Genomic DNA, 21,512 nt, shown 5'->3' with positions numbered 1-21,512 from the left:
GAAGTGCTGCAGAATAAACCATGGTCTGGAAAAAACGCCATCATGCACCAATTCTTTGTTTTCTTAATCACCACATTTCTTCCTTCACCAGACTCTGTTACTATTCACCGCCTTCTCATGTCTCCATGAAAGTAATCTACAACACAATCAACTTCATTTTGTGACGTATCGCTGTTTTGGTCACATTGGAAAAGAGGGGCCTCTGTGAAGCAGTCAGTAGTCTCAGTAGAAAGAAGCATGCAGATCTTGAGAGCCCTCAACCAGTGTGTGAGCCCCTTACTTTATTAGGGGTTGCCTTGCCATGGGGTGACCTCATTGTGGAATGAGTGCTTCATTCACTGAGTGTGTGGGAGGAGGACAAGGGGATGACCTGGGTGAGGTGTGAGGGGGCACTGTGGCCACTACCCTGACTCCAGCAGCCCAGGGATATCACCCCCCACATTGTCCAGTGGTAGATACACCATTGGGGTGGGGGATAGTGGTGGCAGCATCTCTTCTTCTTCCCACAGTCCAAGAACAGGAGGAGGAGCGGCGGCCACTGAGTGAGTTCCATTTTGCTGATGGGGAGAGTCGAAAGAAGAGCCCCTGGTGTTGTTTTCGAAGGGACTTGGCAGTGGCTGCTCCCACTCTCCTTTATCAGTTAATGGACTTTAGTTAATGGATTATAGACATTATATATATCCATTTAGTTAATGGATTATAGATTATAACAGCTAATGGATTATAGACAGAAGCTTGTCTGATCCCTCAGGGGTCTCTGGGAGGGTGCCTGTTTCTGGATGGGAAGGTGGGGGAAAACAGCATAATTCTCTCCTCCTGCCTTCTCCCGCACCCCACTTCCAACTGCAAATGCAACACTCCACCAGAGGTTTCCAATGCCTCTGGGAGATATTTCCATTTGGGGATGGGGAGCGTGGGACAAGGCAGTAGCAAGAGAGTTGCTGCTTCCTGAAGCCAGGAATCCCCCCCTCCTAATATGGGTCCAGAGATTTCAAGGTGGCTGTGGGTCTCCAGCCCAATGCTTGACCCCTAAAGTCAGGACTGAGAAGCACCCCAGCCAATTTGATGCTAGTGATTATGAGTTCATACATAGTGAATGGGCAGGTGTCTCGATACAATAGCTTGGCAAACTTTTTTTTGTCTGCCACTTAGCTAAAATACCGATACAATTAATTTTGGATTGAAACCATCAATTTTTCTCTTTTTTATGTGACAAACAGCTGGAGATAACATTAGATACAGAACATTTTCTGAGACAATAGTATGTATAGTTGGGTTGCTAGTACGTTCCCTTCACCATCAATTTGTGTGCTGTGTAGCAACGTCTCATTGATATGCAAGGAACAATATGCAATATGTGACCAGAACTTCAGAAAGAAAGTCTTTGGAATGAGAAAATAGGATTTGTCTTTTCTCATAATTACATTATGCAGGCTGTATATGGACCACCAAGATGTCCCCATACCTCTTTCCCCTTAGAAATGGCAGGCTGCAGATGAATTGTAATATAGTAGCATAATACAGCCATCATGAAAGCTGGGCAGGGGTTCTATAATGGGCCCTATCTGTGGGCTTTACACTAGCCCTACTCACACATTTCACTCAGTGCATGAACACTATGTACGGTGTGCACATAATTGTTAGTCCAGACCCATGTAGTTATTCACACATAATGCTTAATATATGTACAGCAGTACATATACTCTGTACTTCACATTTTTGGCCACATGGTCCCCATGTTGGGTTTTACAATTAGCACACAGTCATTCACACAAAAGATATACCTGCATACAGATACTATATGTGTGTGTCCAACGTAATGTGTGAATAGCACAACTGCCCACCCTTACATATATGGCGTATTTGTTTGTAACATGAAAGCAAGTTAAATGGGGCAGAGGTTGGATTTCTTATATGTCCAAATGCATGGAACCTCTGTCTGTTCAAAAAGCAACACGAGGTTTCCCTCTCCAAACTCCAATTTGAACTCTCAGATTGTTGTGAATTTCACTGTTCCCACCTGAGGTTTGAGTTCGAGGTTGTTCCATCTGAACATTGAACTGGAGGCAGGCTTCTACGAGACCGGAGTTAAAGGAAGGAAGCTCCTCCCTGCCTCCATTCTGATTGGCTGCCATGGCTGTCCTTCATGTAAAGAAGGAAGCCTGGCAGCCTGCTCCCCCACTGCACAGCCAGTTCCCCCTCCTCTCTTCAGTCTCCCTGACTGCCGTTCAGGTCCTGGAGGTTATGTCTGAATATGGACAGGTTGACACACTGGGGGGATGGGGATGCATGGAACTTTGGGTTGAACTGAATGCAGCCATGGATTTTTGTCTTAAAGCACTGTACTAGAATATCAGTTAAATGATTTGCACAGAATCCTAGACTTCTAAAGAAAAGTGTGCCGTCTAATCAATTTCAACTCCTGGTGCCCACAGAGCCCTTTGGTTGTCTTTGGTAGAATTCAGGAGGGGTTTACCATGGCCTCCTCCCATTCAGTATGAGATGATACCTTTCAGCATCTTCCTGTTTTGCTGCTGCCTGATATAGTACCAGCGGGAATTCGAACCGGCAACCTTCTGCTTGTTAGTTAAGCATTTCCCTGCTGCACCACTTAAGGTGACCCTAGACTTCTAGAATAAGTAAAAGGTTTCAGAATTTGATGAGATAAGCTGAAAAGAATGGTGACCAGAGAGACAATAGAGCAGTTGGGGCTGCCTCGTGTACATAAATATATCTACTGGAAAGGGGCTACAGAGAAAGGAAAATATAGATGCCTCTTCAATCATTTTCTCTCACTTGGCATTCAGTGGGAGCCTCCATATGTTCAGTGCCTGTCTTTTCAAACAAGCAATGAACACCAGATGCTTGGGACATTTCTAATTGGTGCATTAGCATGATGGGCATAGCTAATTGGCACACTCTTGTTTGCTCCCTCTGTATAATGCCTGAATTATGAAAGAATGCACATTCTAGGAGGATTGTAACTCAGTGGTAGAATTTGCCTTGCACACAGAAGGTCCCAAGTTCAATCCCTGGTATCTCCCGGAAGGGCTGTGAAATATCTGTCTGAAACCCTGAAGAGCCACTGGTGGTCAGTGTAGACAATACTGAGCTGGGCTGACCAATGGTCTGATTTGATCTAAGGTGGCTACCTCTGCAATACCACATAGTCAAAAAGCATACTGACAAATGGTTAGAACTGCACATATATAGAATGGCAGAATATATGACACTGGCATAATGACTGCCTAGTCTGTGTACTTCTACAAAATGAATTCTTGCACCATAAAAGCAGTCCTCATTTGATTTTAGGCTTGACACTAAAGGTTATTCTAAGCTCATATTCTGGATTCACACGGGCAGGTGAATATCACTGCAATCGGCTTTTGATACTATCGACCATAGTATCCTTCTGGAACGTCTGAGAGTGTTGGGGGTGGGAGGCACTGCTTTGCAGTGGTTCCACTCTTATCTCTCGGGCAGATTTCAGATGGTGTTGCTTGGAGACTGCTGCTCTTCAAAATCTGAGCTTTTATATGGGGTCCCTCAGGGTTCCATACTGTCTCAAATGCTTTTTAATATCTACATAAAACCATTGGGAGAGATCATCCGGAGATTTGGTGCTGGGTGTTATCAGTATGCTGATGACACCCAAATCTATTTCTCCATGTCAACATCATCAGGAGAAGGCATATCCTCCCTGAATGCCTGCTTGGAAGCAGTAATGGGCTGGATGAGGGATAACAAACTGAGACTGAATCCAGACAAGACGGAGGTACTTATTGTGCGCGGTTGTCACTCGGGAAGTGATATTGATCTACCTGTTCTAGATGGGGTCACACTTCCTCAGAAGGAACAGGTACGCAGTCTGGGAGTACTTCTGGATCCACACCTCTCCCTGGTTTCCCAGGTTGAGGCAGTGGCCAGAAGCGCTTTCTATTAGCTTCGGATGATACGCCAGCTGCGTCCGTTTCTTGAAGTTCATGATCTCAAAACAGTAGTACACTTGCTGGTAACCTCCAGACTTGATTACTGCAATGTGCTCTATGTGGGGCTGCCTTTGTACGTAGTCCAGAACCTACAATTAGTACAAAATGCTGCAGCCAGGTTGGTCTCCGGGTCATCTCGAAGAGACCATATTACTCCTATATTACAGGAGTTGCACTGACTGCCGATAGGTTTCCAGGCAAAATACAAAGTGCTGATTATAACCTATAAAGCCCTAAACAGCTTAGGCCCACAGTACTTAAGAGAGCGTCTTCTTCTGCATTATCCCCATCATCCACTACGTTCATCAGGGGAGGCTCGTCTGTGGCTACCTTCATGTCGTTTGGTGGCCACCCAGGGACGGGCCTTTTCTGTTGTTGCCCCGAGACTTTGGAACACACTTCCCGTGGGAATAAGAGTCTCCCCATCTCTAGTGGATTTTAAAATGGGTCTAAAGACTTATCTTTTTACCCAAGCTTTTTAGCTTTTTAACTTTTAGCTTTTTAACTTTTTAATTTTTTAAACTTTTGATTGTTTATTATTTGTTTTAAATTGTTTTTAGTATTTGTTTGTTGTGAACCGCCCTGAGACCTTGGGTTAGGGCGGAATAAAAATGTGCTAAATAAATAAATAATAAATAAATCGTAATGGGGATGTTCTCCTAAACATTTTGTATTGTGCAGTTCTCACCAAAAAGTGATTACAAGTCATCTGGGGTTTTTTTTGGGCGGCGGGGGGGGGATGAAATATGCTCATATGCAGCTGAAGTCAAGGCTTGAAATTCCTATTTGGCCCTGCCCCCACCCCCCAAAGAGGCAGCAGCCATGTAGACTGCCCTGTGACATGATAGGTGCTGTCTTTCTTTGAGGCCTGGCCATTCTGAGTATGGAGAGTCCTTTCAAGGAACTTAGCAGCTCCTTCTGCTTATGTGGTACAAGGTTGGAGGGTTGTAAAAGCCAAATAGGAGAACTAGCCATGCTGAGGTAAAATGAAGGAACAGGCCATTGTCAGAATGAAGCAGCAATACTACCACATTTAAGCAGTTGAGGCCTATGTGTTACAGCGGTACAGGACCAATCTACTTTAGAAACATGAGTTAAAATCATTCAAGGGTAATAATGGTTGCCCTATATTTTTAAGAGATTTCTCCTTCCCTGGAGAGAGGAACAGATTTCATCAGCCCTGAAAGAAATTATTTCCAGCTATTGCTAGGGTGAAAGACAAAAAGACCAGGAAATGAACACCGTTCATCCCCCCTCCCTTTCTTTGCACAGTTGCTTGCTTTTTTATTTTAAGCGGTGGGGGAGCATTTCCTCTGTATCTGGGCACATCATGTAAGAGGGCAATATTTTGAGGAGGGGGGACATTTTTTAGTTATAGAATCAGCTTTAATGAACACCTTGTGTTCTTCACTTCCCTCATCTGTGACCACTGTGATTTGCACTGCCAGCTAAGAAACTTGCGATCATACAGAATTTCTACAAATGGCAGATTTCCTGAATATTCCTTGACAAATCCTTTCCCAATCATTTTTAGGAATCAGTGCAAAACAAATCCAACAACTCAGTCCTCCCACTAGGGAAGTTTGGTTTCAGTCCAAACCAGACTAGAACGGGAGTGGGCATGTTTAGTTTTGTCATCCCAAACAAGGGGCCTGGCTTGGCTTGAATTCAAGCTGGTTCAGGAGGTCTACAGCTTATTTAAATTATTTTTTTTACTTACTGCTGGATTCAGTGGCCTCAGGGGATGCTGCCATGGCTACAGGAGGTCTCCAGTGGTCCCCCCTCCCCTGATCTTCAAAGGCCCTTTTTCAGGCCCTTTTGGCCCTTTCTGAGGTGGCAGAGGCCATTTTGGAAGCTGCCATGCATGGCCCTGGCCATTTGCATCAGATACTGACCCAGCGGTAAGTAAAATAAATAAATATTTTTAAGATAACTCTAGTACCCCTGAACAAGCCCCGAGCTGGCCCAGCTTGACCTCGAACTTTACCTCGAGCCGGACTGGTTGATGTCAAACCAGCTCGAGGTTGAGCCAGTTTGCACATCCCTACCTCCCACACATATAATATCAGAAAGCTGTAGGGAGGTTGAACAGCACTGATGTTATAATCACTTCAATGAATGGGAGAGCATTTTTGCTCTGCCAGGAAAATGTGAATATTTAAACCATGTGGGTTGAAAAAAACCTGCAACAGCACTTAATGGTGAGCTGCTTAATGGATTAATACTACTAAATATATGAGATTTAGGAGACATCCTCATTGCAATTGTCACGGAATAGCCTGGTTAATCAGAACATTCTATCATATTTATATATTTATTTTATTTATTTTATTTATATACTGCCCTTCCAAAAATGGCTCAGGGTGGTTTACATCAAAACAAAAACAATTAAAATCAATTAATAATTAAAATAAAAACTAAATTAAACCATTAAAATTATTTAAACATTAAAATCATTAACATTAAAATCATTTAAAACCAACATTAAAAATGTCAGCACTCTTTTATTACATGCAAGCAGTAATTGTTAATAGCAGTAAAACTCCTCATTATTGAACCAACTACCACGTGAATGGGTTTTTGATTAGTTGTATGGATCCATGCCTAATTATTCACTGTCAAGAATGCACATCTCTCCCCAATGTTGCCATACAGTAGTGCAGTTTCATGTATTAGCACTCTTGTGGATCTGAATGTCTGAGTATACTTCTGTTTTCTAAGCCTAATAATAATAGTGATACTTCATATACCCCCTATTCCTGCACAGAGCGTATATCACAATTTTTGGGCGCCAGAACTGTGAGCCATGGAAGAACACTTGTGCAGACAGGAATCCCCGAAATAGGTGATAATCAGCTATGTAAATCTGAAGCCACTCTATTCCCATAATAGCAGGCATAGGCCTGCGAAGCTGTGAGTGAGCAGTCTGGTTCAGTTCCATGGAGAAGGTATCTATAGTGTATCATCTCAGTGAATCCAGCAACCTCATTAGGGATTCTCTGTCTGGTACTGGAGGTCGTAATGCCATTTGACAGACCGAGACCCGTACAACAGCTTTCAGCTCCTTTTTGAAGGTGTAATTTGTGGCAACAAAAGGTCCTCATACTCAGTGGCCCATTATAATCAGAGCAGTCAGATGCCTGCGTGCGGGGACCTGTGTTCAGGCTGTACTTCCACATTAAAGAACATAAAGACATAAAGCAATTGCCCCCTTGGTATACAGGAAGAATAGGAGTGTTGTAAATACAGTCCTGGCTTTTCCAATGATGATGAGTTCTCATTTTTTGGAATAGTGATTGCAGGTGGAGGTGGGGATGAAAGCTGTGTTCCTTTTGAAGCACAGCCATTGTTTATTTTTGAGACAAACATGCTGTTTTTCTGCGTCCTGTTTCTTTTTGGCACTCTGAATTGCCTTGTGAAAAAGGATTACTCATATGAAATAACTTAGTCTACCCTAGTTGTTTTCTCTTTACATATTTGAAAATAACTGCAGAAGGACATTGCCGTTTCCTGCAGCTGATATGAGGCATATATATCCCCTGGTATAAGGCAGGGGAGGTGGGGACGAAAAAGGCAAGCAAAAGTACTAGCTGTAACATGACTGAGATGCTTAATGAGCAGGTTAATTGCCATGGCCAGTGCTGGAAAGTGAAACCCAGCCTATGTGATGGACATCTCGGTCTTCAGCCGGGATCATCTACACTCTTCTAAATGCCACATCATGTCATCAGGAGTATTAGGAAAAATTTGTATTATGCTAGTTGCCATTTTACAGAGCATTTTTAATGTTGAGAAACATGACAGTAAAATGTCAAACTAGCACTTAATTTATTCCCATTATTAACAATTGCTACTCTTTGCTACTGAACTGTGAAGACAGAGCTGTGTGTGGGGGTGGGGTCGCGGTGGCAGGCAAATCGAAACTCCTTTCAGAACAGACCTAGGCTGGTATTCTTAAAACAGTGTATTCTATTACACGAGGTCTTCTTTAAAATAATTTGGCAGCATTGTTGGCTATTTACAGTTTGGGTGCCAGACATGTTATTCACTCAAGGGAATAGCACCCATGATTGACGAAAACAGCACATGGCAATATACAAATGGATTGGGGGCACCCAAAGACAGACCCCTCCTGATGATATTAATGAGCAGTGGGGATCTTGTAGAGAAAGGTGCTATTTAAAGTAACCTGGTCTTAAGACATTCAGGGCTTTAAAGGTAAAAAACTGCACTTTGTATCTTGCCCAGAAACATATCAGCAGGCAGTGCAACTGTATAAGAACAGGCATAATGTTAAGGAGGCAATCATTAGACCGCTTCTGAAGAAGCCTGCCTTGGAACCCTCAGAGTTAAGCAACTACAGGCCTGTCTCCAACTTTCCATGTCTGGGCAAGGTGAATGTGAAAACGGTGGCCTCCCAGCTCCAGGCCGTCTTGGAAGAAACGGATTATCTAGACACATTTCAAACTGGCTTTCGGGTGGGCTTTGGGGTGGAGACAGCCTTGGTCAGCCTGATAGATGATCTCCAATTGGGAATTGACAGAGGGAGTGTGACTCTGTTGGTCCCTTTGGATCTCTCGGTGGCTTTTGTTACTATCGGCCATAGTATCATTCTGGACTGTCCGAAGGGATTGGAGGTGAGAGGCACTGCTTTGTTTCCAGGTCATTCTCCTCAAGGAATGGGTGGAGTTGTCAAATCAATTGCAGCTGCTAAAAGGCGCTGCTGGCCACAGCTGGAAACTGAGGCACCAGGGTGAAACCCAGGTCCAAGAGTACTCCCAAGCTACGAGCCTGTTCTTTCTGAGGGAGTGTAACCTTGTCCAGAACAGGAAGTTCTATTCCACTTTGCAGATTACAACCCCTAACAATGAGCACCTCCATCTTGCTTGGATTCAGCTTCAGTTTATTATCCCACATCCAGCCTATTTCTGCCTGTAGGCAGGCATTTACGGGGCTGATGTTATTTCCTGATATTGATTACAAGGAGAAATAGATTTGAGTATCATCAGCATATTGATGACAACCAGCACCAAATCCCCTGATGACCTCACCCAGTGGTTTCATGTAAATGTTAAAAAGCATTGGTGACTCCATATAGTAGCTCCCATTTTGAAGAGCAACTGTCACCAAGTGCCACCATCTGAAATCTACTTGAGACATAGGAGCAAAAATACTGTAAAACAGTGTCTCCTATCTCCAAATCCCCCAGGTGATCCAGAAGGATACCATGGTCGATGAAATCAAAAGCCACTGATGGATCCAAAAGAACCAGAAGAGTCACACTCCCTCTGTCAATTCCATGCAAAGGTAATCTATTAGGCTGACCAAGGCCCTCTCAACCCCTTAGCACACCCTAAAACTAGTTTGAAATGGGTCTAGATAATCAGTTTCCTCCAAGATTGTTTGGAGCTAGTAAGCCACCACTCTCTCAGTCATCTTTCTTTCTTTCTTTCTTTCTTTCTTTCTTTCTTTCTTTCTTTCTTTCTTTCTTTCTTTCTTTGTTTATTGTTGCATTTATATACCGCCTTTCGTTAAAAGACAACCCCAAGGCAGTTTACAAAAGTTAAAACATACAATAAAAGACAATAAAAATATTAAGGTAAAAAAATATATAAAAACAGACCAAATTTAAAATCTATAAAATACTAGCATAAAAACAATACACATATTTTAATGTTTACTGGTTTTTACTCTCTGTTTGGTCAATGACTGTAAATAAAATTACATTACATTACAATACAACAGGTAAAAACACACAGAAGCAGCAGTAAAAACGATTATGTAAAAGCCTGGATAAAAAGCCAAGTTTTAACAAGCTTTCTAAAAGCCGTGATGGAGTCCGAGGAGCGAATGGCCACTGGGAGAGCATTCTAAAGTCTGGGGGCAGCAACAGAGAAGGACCTGTCCTGAGTGCATGACAGCCGGGCCTCTCTCATTGCTGGCACCCGGAGCAGGGCCCCCTCAGAAGTCCTCGTCAAGTGGGCAGCAACCCTTGGAAGCAGGCGGTCCCTCAAATACCCCGGGCCCAAACTGTTAAGGGCTTTAAAGGTCAAAACCAGCACGTTTTTTGGACCCGGAAATGAACCGGCAGCCAGTGCCACTCTTTCAGAATGGGTGTGATGTGCTCCCCACGGGCAGCTCCGGATAAAACCCTAGCTGCCGCATTTTGCACTAGCTGCAGTTTCTGGATATTCTTCAAGGGCAGCCCCACGTAGAGCGCGTTACAGTAATCCAGCTGTGACGTGACTAAGGCATGGGTAATCGTGGCCAGATCTGCCTTCTTGAGAAAGTGACACAGATGGCGCACTAGCCGAAGCCGTGCAAAGGCACCCCTGGCCACCGCCTCCACCTGAGCCTCCAAAAGCAGAGCTGGGTCCAGTAGTACCCCCAAGCTGCGTACTTGCTCCTTCAAGGGGAGTGCAACCCCATCCAGAACCGGTAAAATCTCCTCATCCCGATTGGCTCTCCTACTGACCAACAGTACCTCCATCTTATCCGCATTCAATTTCAGTTTATTAGCCCACATCCAACCCATCACGGCCTCCAGACCCCGATTCAGGACATCCACTGCCTCCCTAGGATCAGATGACAAGGAGAGATAGAGCTGAATGTCATCCGCATATTGCTGACAACTCAGTCCAAGTCCCCGGATGACCTCTCCCAGCGGCTTCATGTAGAAGTTAAACAGCATGGGGGACAAGACCGATCCCTGCGGGACCCTACAGGCCAACGGCCACAGGGCCGAGCAGTAGTCCCCCAGCACCACCTTCTGGACCCTCCCCCCAAGAAAGGACCGAAACCACTGCAACACAGTACCTCCGATTCCCATACTCGAGAGGCGGCTCAGAAAGATACCATGGTCGATGGTATCGAACACCGCCGAGTGGTCCAGCAGAACCAACAGGGACGCACTCCCCCTGTCTAGTTCCTGGCATAGGTCATCCACTAGAGCGACCAAGGCAGTCTCAGTCCCATACCCGGGGCGGAAGCCAGATTGAAAAGGGTCCAGATAATCCGTATCATCCAAGACCCTCTGCAGCTGGGACGCCACCACACGCTCCATCACCTTGCCCAAAAAGGGAAGGTAAGACACAGGTCTATAGTTATCCAGGTTGGAGGGATCAGGGGAGGGCTTTTTTAATAATGGTCTTACCACCGCCTCCTTGAGGAACGATGGCATCCTGCCCTCCCTTAATGAAGCATTAATGATCACCTCCAACCATCTGCCTGTCCCCTCCCTGGCAGCTTTTATTAGCCATGAAGGGCAAGGGTCAAGAGTGCACAAAGTCGCCCGCACACTGCCCAGGATCTTGTCCACATCCTCAGGCCGCACCAACCGAAAAGAATGCAACACAATGTTACCAGAGGCATGTCTGCCGGAACTGCCAAAACTCTGGAGTCCAGGTCAGCACGGATGCAAGCGACTTTATCTGCAAAGTGACAGGCAAACTGATCACAAAGAGCTGTAGATGACTCCTCCCCCATTGTCTGGGGGGATGTGTGGAACAAGGTTTTTACCACACAAAACAGCTCTGTTTGTCTGCACTGAGCAGATGCAATGGAGGCGGAGAAAAAGCATTTCTTCGCCGCCCCCACCGCCATGGAGTAGTATCTAAAATAGGCTCTAGCCTGTGTTCGGTCGGATTCATCACGACTCTTCCTCCAGCATCTTTCCAGCCATCGTCTGAGTTGCTTCATCGCCCTAAGCGCCGAGGAAAACCAATGAGCAGATTGGGCTCCACCAAGCTGGAGAGGGCGTTTAGGAGCAACCGTGTCAACAGCCCGGGCTGTCTTTCCATTCCAGAGATCAACCAGGGCATCGACAGGGTCGCCAGCTCTGGGCACTGGAAACTCCCTGAGGGCCATCTGGAATCCAAGCGGATCCATAAGCCTCCGGGGGCGGACCATCCTAATTGACCCACCACCCCTGCAGAGGGCAGACGGAGCAGTGAAACTAAACCCCACCAGATGATGATCTGTGTATGACAAGGGAGTCGTCTCAAATTCCCCCACCTCCAGATCATTTATTTCCTGGTTGGCAAAAACCAGATCCAGAGTGTGTCCTGCCATGTGGGTAGGGCCCGATACCAATTGAGACAGGCCCATGCTTGCCATGGAGGCCATGAATTCCTGAGCCGCACCCACTAGGGGGGCCTCAGCATGGACATTGAAATCCCCCAAAACAATAAGCCTGGGGGAACCCAAGGCCACCTCCGAGACCACCCCCGCCAGCTCAGGTAGGGAGACTGAAGTGCAGCGGGGTGGTCGGTACACCAGCAGAATCCCCAGCCTCTTGGAGGCCCACCCTCAAGGATAAACACTCAAAATTCTGAGATTGCCAGACCGGGCACCTGGAAACGGGGAGGGTCTCTCGAAAGATGACTGCAATGCCTCCTCCCCGACCTTTGAGGAGGGGCTGCTGCACAATCTGGAAACCTGGAGGACAGAGCTGAGACATACCAACCCCGTCCAGCTCATCCAACCAGGTCTCCGTCACACATACCAGGTCAGCATGCTCATCCACCATCAAATCGTGGATGAGAGAAGTTTTTGCATTAACTGACCTGGCATTTAGCAGCAGCACCCTAATCCTTGAGGGAGTGTTCTCAGAGCTCCATGGGGTCAGAGGGTTGGGAGAAGGGCTGGAAAAAGGAACAGGCCTCAATTGCCTGGACCATTTCCCCCTGTAACGGCCTGCCCAACTCCCACCGCCATACCTCCCTCTGCCTGCTACCTGTGATATTGCTGCCTCCACTCCACGCCCACTTTTTCGCTCTCCCAGACACATCTCCCCAGACTAACCCACCACAGCTTCTTGGCTTAATAAAAACCAGAACCAGACTTATGAAATCTCTTGCTAGCTTCTTGGTTGCAGAAAGAAAGGTCTTCTGGGCTGGAAGGAGAAAGGTCTTCTGGGCCCCAGGCAGCTCGCCCCACGGCTGAGAGCCACAAGGACGAGAGCCCTTGGGCCAGCCTGCCCTATATAGGAGCAGGACCCCCAGCCACAGCAGCAGCAACAGCCCAAGGAGATCCTACACACCTGAGGAAAGGTGGGGCAGAGGCAAAGACAGCATAGTCAGTGCCTCACCCAAGCTGTTCCCTTCCTTCTTCTTCCCCTTACCCAACCATGGAGACTGGCCTATAATTATCCATCGTCAGGGGATCCAAAGTGGGCTCCTTAAGAAGATGTCTAACCATTGCCTCCATTAAACAAGGTGGCATCCTGGCCCTCCCTCACTGAGGTATTAATGATATCAACTAGGCCAGCTCCAACAACCTCCCTGCAAGATGAAATCAGCTATGTTGAACAAGTGGCAGACTGTACAGCTCCAAACAGCTTGTCCACATCCTCAGGAGTCACAAACTGAAACTGATCCAATCTAATATTGCAAGAGGGATTTCTGGAGACCTCCTTGACTGGCCCTGTGGAAATACTGGAGTTCAGATCAGCCTGAATGAGAGCAATTTTATCTGCAAAAACTCATTGAAATAAAGAACTCATTGAGACATAGAGGCTATTCTCATGAGCAGCAAAAATCGGGCTAGCCCGCTCTCCCCGCAAACCCTCTGGAGGTGGGTCTCGTTGATTGTGAGACCCGCCTCAGAGTGAGACTATGAAGCTATTCTCATGAACGAGCAAAACCAGACTACGGGAGTCCAGCCTGGTTTTGCTCTCTTGTGAGAAACACCAGGCTCAAGGGTGAGCCTGTTGTCTCCACGGTGGCAAACCTGCCTATGTAGCCATCCCCTTAAACAAGGTTAATGGAGTGAGCGCTCCATTAACCTCATTTTGCAGATTGTGTGTCAGCTGCTGCAGTGAACACACTCAGGGGGGAGGGAGGGGGATCCCAGGAATACACTGTGCACTTGCGCGGTGCATTACTGGAGCTCCAGGGGGTGGGGTGGTGCACAGCGGTGCTTTCCTTCACTTGGCCCCTGGAGCTGCCAGGCGAGGTGTGGATGGCCCACAGGAGAACCGCTGCTTGTCTGGGCGAGTAAGTGATCATCTGTGGGGAGAACGGGTCAAAGCCACTCTCCCCGCAAACCTCCTCTCGGCACTTCACACTGCTTGTGTGAAGTGCCTCATTGTTTCTGGAAACAGATTTGAAACAGAAAGGGCTTGAGTTAAACACCTAACAATCAGAAAAGCTCTGCTGCATGCAACACGCGCAGAATAAAATCCCTTTCTTGCTGCCTGTCTTGCCACAGCATAGCCCTGAAAATGGGCTCTATGCTGTGTCTTATCAAATTCAAGATGAATCCTCCTCCATTTGTGCTCCAGTAATCTACCTTGCTGCAGATAGCTCTTCCGTATTCCATGGAGCTGATTTTGAAGCCGGTTGGAGAGGACTCTTAGGAGCAATTGTGTCTACTGCCCTGTTAAGTTCACTATTTCGGGTGTCCCCTAGGGCATCAACAGAATCACCAGCAGAACCAACTCCAAAACTCTCCAAGGCCCTTTGAAATCCTACTGTATCCAACAGCCTTCTCGGGTGGACCATTCTAATAGGTCTAGCACCCCTACAGGGGTCAGATGTGACTATGAGACCAACATTAACCAGGAAGTGGTCCATCCATGACAGTGGGGAAACTATAGGAGACCCCATCCACAGAAGACCCCCCTGATCCAAGCAAAACACCAAATCCAGCATGTCACTAACAACATCCATAGGTTCTAGGACTAATTGGGATAAGCTCATAGTTGGCATGGCTGCTATGAACTCTTGAGCAGCACCAGACAAGCCAATCCCAAATAGGGATGTGCAAACAGGTTCGACATTGGTTTGGTTCGACTGTTCGGGGTCGAACTGAACCACCTCCTGTTTGGTCCAACCCCAGACCGAACCCCCCATCCCTGGCCAGTTTTGGGGGTTTGTAATTTTAATTTTTTTTCCAAACTTACCCCCTCTGGGGGGGTTATCCAAGGTGGTGGTGGTGGGGTGGGTCCATGAAGGTTCTCCCACCCCCCCGCTGGCCTCCCTTAGTTCCAAAATTGGCCATTCTTTGGCCCATTTTCAGGCCTTTTCCTCCGGCGCAGCAGCCATTTAGGAGGCTGCCACACCTGCGCAGATGCCTCCTCTGCCTCTGGACTAATCTGCCACTGGCTGTGGGCCTCAGCATTTGATCTTTTAAGCACCAGCAATGCCCTTGAGGACTTTCTAGTTCACAGTTGATACACCTATTTGCCAGTAAGTAAGCCCTATAGTGGGGCTTACCTGTGGGTAAATGTAGATAAGATAGTTGGTGCTCTATATATTTTAAGTCTGCACCTAAGGGCATCTAAGTGAAATCATCCTGGCTTCCAAAATGCTGATTTCTTTATTTCCCCCACCCTTGTTTGTCAGCTGTAAATGTTTATTGCATGTGAAACCATCTCTCTACATGCCTAAATACAATGCAGGAAGTTTGCATGCATGGTGGCCATGTGTGCAGCCTTTTGTAGAGTGTGCTTCACCCTTACTTTCTCCTGTGCACATATTGTACAGGAGAAAGTAAGGACCTGCTTACCTGCTTTTAAAGGGAAATGCTGCCTGCCCCGCTCACGGATGCCTGAGCTCGTTCGGTGCTTCCCTAAGGAGGCACCAAACCGGTTCATGCACATTCCTAGCAGGAAGCGAGTATAAAAGTCTGAATATTTAAGAAATCTGTCTCAGCTGGAAATAGCTATTTCGCTGCATTAGCTTGGTGTATGTGCTGAGAGAACTGTGAACTCCTTTTGCCTTTAATCTTGTCATACAACATTTACCAATATTTATACTGATCCCTATTTGTTTCTTAATCCATGCAAAGCATACCCCAGATTAGATTTCCAACGGCTGGTAAATAATATGAGTGTCTACACCACTGGAAGTGGCTGTATTGACTTTCTGTCTAAGTGCTTCTTGGAAAATGCTTAAAGAGAGACTATTGAGGGAAGCCACAGAGACATTCAAGATGTCTCACATTAACATGTCTCACATCTTATTATCGTTGATGCTTTGATGGTACACATCTTTACAATGTCAGATATACGCCAAGGAAACCGAACATGCTGGACTAGAAAATACCTTTCAGTTTGGAATATTCTTCAGATCACTGAATTTAGGAAGTTCCAACATAAGTAACCAGAATAACAAGAAATGCTCATAATAAAAAGGATTGGACAAGATGCAAATCCTATTCAAACTGAAATGAAAGGCACTGTCATAAAGTCGATGCTTTGGTCAGAGATCCTTGCACACAGCTGCACACATGGATTTTCCTTGCAGAACAGATGGTGACTGTAAGCCATGACAGCACTGATCACCACTGGGAGGAAGAAGAAAAGGCTGCTTTGGGAGTCAGTTTCCTACTTGCTGTACAGATGATCAACTTTGTCAGAGCACATAACATCTGACCAGCAGTATTGGATGTGAAGGGTTTCCCATCTGCATATCACCTGTATATGTAGGCCTAATAAATCTTTATTTTCATGTGTGTATGTACATTTGTACAAATGTATGCATGTATGTGGCTTACATACTGTGCAAGGGGATGCAGGTGGCTTGAGCATCCTGCATACATGTCAACATTTGCAAGGAGGCTGTGCCTTAGAATTTAGCAATAAGAGCAAGCCTTCCAAATAATCTTGCACAATATGCAAGACACTATTTCTAGTACTTTTATCCTGTTTTCATTAAAAAAAAAACCCAAATTAAACTGGGCACCTGACAACCTGATAAGTCACATAGTAACAATGAAACAACAATAGAACTAACATAAATCAGATCATTACAAGCAGTTAATGGCAGCATCAGCAAACAGCTTTTAATTTTAAAGTGAGACCCAACAAACACCCACTGGAATAAAACCATTGCTGCTGCCCACCAGGTAACAAACAGCAATGGAATCCGTTAAATCTTTCTTGGGAGTTATTCCAAAGTCTGAGTGACTCAACCAAAAAAGGTCTGACCCTTTTGCTCACCTGACATACATCCAATGATGGAGAAACCTGGAGAAAAGCTTCAGGGGTGGAATACAGAACAGAGGCTTGCTCCTATGGGAAGAGGCAGTTTTGGAGATATTCCTTTGATTGACTTTGACCACAGTGTTGGGCTGAAAAACGTCCTGATCTTTTTCCAGACTGGTAGCCAAGTTAGTCTGCTGCAGCAAAAATAACTAGGGATGTGCCCAAATCTATTTTTTAAATTCGATTTGTGCCCAAATTGAATCACCCCTTTCTATTTTGCATCCAAATCTGTTTCCCCGAATCACCCCAGATTTGATTTTGATTCGGTTCAATTCAATTTGGATTTATTTAGACCACTTATCACCCCAGGTCCTAGAGGCACCAAATTTGGGTTGTGTCTAGGACCCCATGGGTGCCACCTACCACCCAAATTTCAAGGTGGTGGAGCACTTGGTTGCTTTGTAATGATTTTTAAAAGTTGTTACTGATCTTGTATATTTCTGCCATAAGAAATAATGGGGATTTGAAGTCACCTGATCCTAACCCTAACATGGATCCCCAGCTTTAATTTTTAAAAAGTAAAAGCTAAGCTCTAGCCCTTGCAGAAGTAGAGTTATGGAGCAAAATGTGCGGTCACTATTTTTCAAGTGTTTGGATTCTTTGGTGTATAATAACTTTTCCTCATAATGAATCCCTATGAGTATTCATTGCACACTTTCATTTCCTCTGTTCATTTTGACTGTCATTGGGCAGTGCCAACTGTCAACTGCCATGTGCTAATCACACACACACACACACACACACACACACACACACACACACACACCTGCAAGGCAGTGGGGTACTCAGTCTATTTTTTTAGGAATATTGAAGTGTTTAGATTATTTGGTGTCTAATAACTTTTCTTCATAATGAATCCCTATGAGGATTCATTATATGCCTTCATTTATATTCATTTTGACTGTCATTGGACACTGCCAACTGTCATCTTCCATGTGTCAAGTACAAACCTCCTCCCCCCTGGATACACACACTGGGGTACTCAGTTTATTTTTTAGGAATTTTTGAAGTGTTTAGATTCTTTGGTGTCTTCATTACACACCTTCATTTCTTCTGTTCATTTTGACCCCACTGATTTGCAGGTGGTGGTGGTGAATTAGTAGCATCCCATGTGCAAACTACCCCACAACCTGCAAGCCACTGGGTACTCAGTTTATATTTTAGGAATTTTTGAGGTGTTTAGACTCTTTGGTGTGTAATGGGTCCTCATAGGGATTCATAGACACCAAAGAGTCTAAAAACTTGAAAAAGTTCCGAGAACATAAACTGAGTAGTACCTCACTGTCTTGCATGTGGGAGGGGGGTTTAGTTGGCAAATGGCGGTTGACAGTGCAACTGTCCAAAGACAGTCAAAATGAATAGAAGAAATGAAGGTGTGTAATGAATCCTCATAGGGATTCAATGAATCCTCATAGGGATTCATTAAGGAAAAGTTATTATACACCAAATAATCCAGACACCTGAAAAATAGTGACCCCACATTTTGCTCCATAACTCCACTTCTACAAGGGCCAGAGCTTAGCTTTTTCCCCTTTTTAAAAAAAATGAAAACTGGAAATCTGGGGAAATTAATAGGAGGAATCTGAATCTCAAATCAATTTGAATTGAATCTGGCATGATTTGATTTGGACCCATATCTTGTCAATGGACCACAGGAATGATTTGTTCTTTCTCCAAATCACCCAAATCAGCTAGATTTGGGTACAAATCTATTTGTACCCAATTCAATTCACACATTCCTAAAAATAACATCTTATGACAACTTAAATTTGTTAGCCTTTAAGGTGTCACAGAACTCTTTGAATACTCTGGATTGCTTGCGCCCAGTCACTGGCCAAATTCAGACATAACATGAAACGTGGTTTCCATTTTAAACTGTAAATTGCACCACAAAAGTTCATCCAACTGTGGTCCACCAACTTCCAGTTCCAGGAGAGGGGAGCCCTTCCCTGCTGCTCGGCTTCCAAGGTCGATCCCAGCAAGCTCCATGGCCAGACTGTGGGCAAAGTGTTAACACATCAGCAGAGCAGTCGCAATTGGCCACGATTTTGAAGGGGGTGTGCCAAGTGCGAGTGCGCATTTTTGGAGCTGTTCACCTACCCTCTGCATGGAAAAGGCATTTAAACACATTTAAATGCCATGCCTTTTCAGCGCTTCTTCAGAACGTGATGGCATCGCTACCCCCCAAAGAGCCCTGCACTAAAATAGTCTCCCAGAAGCATGATTTTGGGTGTGCATGGGGGGGGGGCATTCGTTCCCTGTTACTCAGGGAAGGGAAAATGAAGATCTCCTTGGAGGGGATATGTGGTTGAGGGAAGGCAAAGAATCCTGGGGGATTTGTCCTGCAGTGACCCAGGATGCTGCTGCGAGGGATCACCCCATCAAAGCAGTCCATTCAGATCAAACTAAACTGCTGCTACTCTGGCAGCTTGCTCCCAGTGAGCTATCCCTCTCAGGAGAAGGCCAGTCTACAGGGGAGGACCATGGGGTTGGTAAGCCCTAGGTCTCCCATTGGACTGCACACTCACAAGTTTAATTAATTGCATGTGTGGGCCCCCAACTCTAAATGCTAAAAGATAGAACAGAAGTGCTGCGGCATCCCCTTACCCATGAAGCATTACACACACCCAAAGGAGATCTTTATGCTCCGTGTGTCAGAGCCTGGCCATGTGTGCAGATGGGGGGAATCTTTACCGCCCCGCCCCCCCATGGATGGATCTTTAAACCTATTCAAAATTCCTGAGTCTGGTCCAGCATTTTGCCGTATGCAGGTCTGCCGGCACAGGGAATTGTGGGAGAGTGGAGCCCCAATTTTCAAAGACCTCCAGAGAGTGGGGTCACTGTTTGAGGGCACAAGCCAGGATGCACATGCCCACATGGGAGGACAGGCTGGCAGGGAGCAAGCTTTGACAGCTACTTGGTGGCAGTCACCAAGACAGGGAGAACAGTTGCCGAGGTACCTGTCCCCATGGCTTTCCTCCATAGAGCAACCTGGCTTGATATAGAGCCCCAATGGCCTGACACACTCATGACAGCGCTGTCCATGGAAGAAGGGTTGTTTTGTCATCTATGCCCAGCAACCCTCTCCCCTCTGGCGGTTCTTCTCATGAGTCATGAGAGGGTGTCCACATGGCCTGGTGAGTGTGGTCATGGCCCCCATGGCTACTTGAGTGAGTACGGTCCACCCCGGCTCGGCATCTTTCATCACTGCAGATGTTGAATCGCTCTTTTCAGCTGAGCAATGGTGAGCCTATTGCCTGGCCCTGCTCCTGAGTAAGCCTATGGACCACTAACCCCCAAGGGGAAGGGGCTGGGCCCTCCTTCCCCAACCTTTCTGTGAAAAAATAGAACTTGGCTGGTCAATAATCCCTGGTTGGGGCTGCCTTTTAAACTGACCCCGAGCACGCACATCACAGCCATTTGTTGACAGGCTGACAAGCTTGGGATGGGACATGGCCAGGGGTGTACGTTTCATTGGGCAAGGAGAAACAAATGTCTCTAGGCCCACAGGGCCTGCAGCTCCCCCCCAAGGCCCCTTAGTCAGTCCCCATTTCCTTGCCTGCTGGCCCCCTCTCCTGCTAGTCCTCCTGCTCTGGCCAGGGGAGTGAAGCAGCCTGCATGCTGCTGTAGCCCCTTCAGTCTCCGCCTCTCAGCTGTTCAGTGGGTGGGTGGGTGGGTCTTCTAGAGAGGCCTCCGTGCAGGACTCACTGAAGCCTGAACTTGAGTGCCAGACAGCAGGCAGGCAGGCAGGCAGCAAGGAAGGAGGGAGGGAGGGAAGGAGGGAGGGAGCAGGGTGGCCAGCACTGGCTGCCTTTGCCCACCACAGCTCTGCCCAGATTTTGACCCCTCAGGCTTAGTAATGGAGGTAGGATGTGATTTCCTTTTTGTGGTTATTCCTCACACCTGGATATTTAGGGATTGCCTGCCATAGAGCTTTAATATAAGGTGGTGGGGGGGATGTAGGGCAGACTGAAATGACTCTGAATATTTAATTCAGAGATTGAGGAATTTGTTGGTTTAAAACATATTTTTTAATCTTTTTTAAAAATATATTTTTTAAAAAGTAGTTCCACCTCGATATGGAAGAATCTGCCCTTTGCCTTCATAAAAAACAACCCCATTTCAGCCCCAGCCTTTAGATCACCTGGAATGACTGAGTATAGGGCTTTGGTTTTGAGCAGAGAGATGTGGGAGGAATATGTAGGTATATTTAAATTGAAGTGGATTGGACAAATAGTTGGTTTTTAATCTTTTTAAAATTAAAAAAACCATCAAAAAAGTCCTATAAGTGGCTTGTTTCATGACAAAAAATTACAAAGTCCTTTAGGTTTCAGTGAAATGTACTTCCAGCTAAATGTGATTAGATTTGCTGCCTGAGGCTGCAATTCTCTACACACTTACCTGGAAGCAAACTGTACTGAATTTGATAGGATTTATGAGAAAACATGCATAGGATAGCATTGCTTGGTTGAAAGTGTTAATCAGCAGTGAGGGGCCCATTTTAAAATCTCACCTCCAGGCCCACTCCAACCTTG

Source organism: Hemicordylus capensis, chromosome 1, assembly GCF_027244095.1.
Source record: "Hemicordylus capensis ecotype Gifberg chromosome 1, rHemCap1.1.pri, whole genome shotgun sequence".
NCBI classification, from domain to species: domain Eukaryota; kingdom Metazoa; phylum Chordata; class Lepidosauria; order Squamata; family Cordylidae; genus Hemicordylus; species Hemicordylus capensis.
This window is presented reverse-complemented; position numbering follows the sequence as displayed.